We start from the raw sequence: 1,054 nt of genomic DNA on the forward strand, positions 1-1,054 counted from the left end.
AATAAAAAAAATACATATTTAAACTAAACTAACTAGAGAATTCATAATATAATCAAAAGTTGGGCTTGGATTGTTGGACTTGGACATATTTTTTTAAGACATGGGCCTTAAAAATAAGTAGATCAAAATTAAATTAATAAATAAAAGGTATAAAATATCTTTAATTATTTATGAAAAGCTAATATTATACATATAAATAATTATAAATTTTATGTATATAATTATCGGTTTGGTTCGGTTATTTTTTACTATAATCATAACCAAACCAAATATTATCGGTTTTTCAAATTTAAAACCAAACTAAACCAAATCAAACCAAATATCAATTTTTTTATTCGGTTTAGTTTTGGTTTTAACCAAAACTGTGAATAGCCCTACAGTTAACTACTCCTTATACACCTCAACAAAATGGTGTAGCTGAGAGAAAGAATAGAACGTTGTTGGATATGACAAGATTAATGATGGCGCAGGAAAATTTGTCAATCTTTTTCTGGAGAGATGCATTATTAACTGCGGCTTACATATTGAATAAAGTGCCTTCTAAATCAGTATCTTCCACTCCTTATGAACTTTTGACTGGTCATAAAATGAACTTGAATGATCTATGACCTTGGGGTTGTGCTACATATATTAAAGATCATTTAGATGAGTTTGGTAAACTAAGTCTAAAAGGAAAGAAATGTATCTTTATTAGATACTCAGAACGCTCCAAAGGATATATGTTCATTGATGAATTGGAAGATGGAAGTATTACTGAAATTGAATCACGAGATGTTAGATTTTTGGAAAATGATTTTCCCCAAAAGGGTGAAATATATGAAGGTGAGTCTCTCTACAAAAAGTTGAATTTAGAAGATCAGATAATATCGTCAGACATACCTGATAGATCAATGGATCAAGAAATGGTTCTTGGTCCAAGTGGGAGTTTTGAATCCCAAAATCCTATAAATGAATCTGAACTTCATCTACGTAAGAGTACAAGAAAGAGTGTACCTAAACGATCTTATGAGATTGAGGATTATGTTTTCTTGGTATTTCCTACAGAATTGGATGA

This window comes from Solanum dulcamara, chromosome 5, assembly GCF_947179165.1.
Source record: "Solanum dulcamara chromosome 5, daSolDulc1.2, whole genome shotgun sequence".
Classification (NCBI taxonomy): Eukaryota; Viridiplantae; Streptophyta; class Magnoliopsida; order Solanales; family Solanaceae; genus Solanum; species Solanum dulcamara.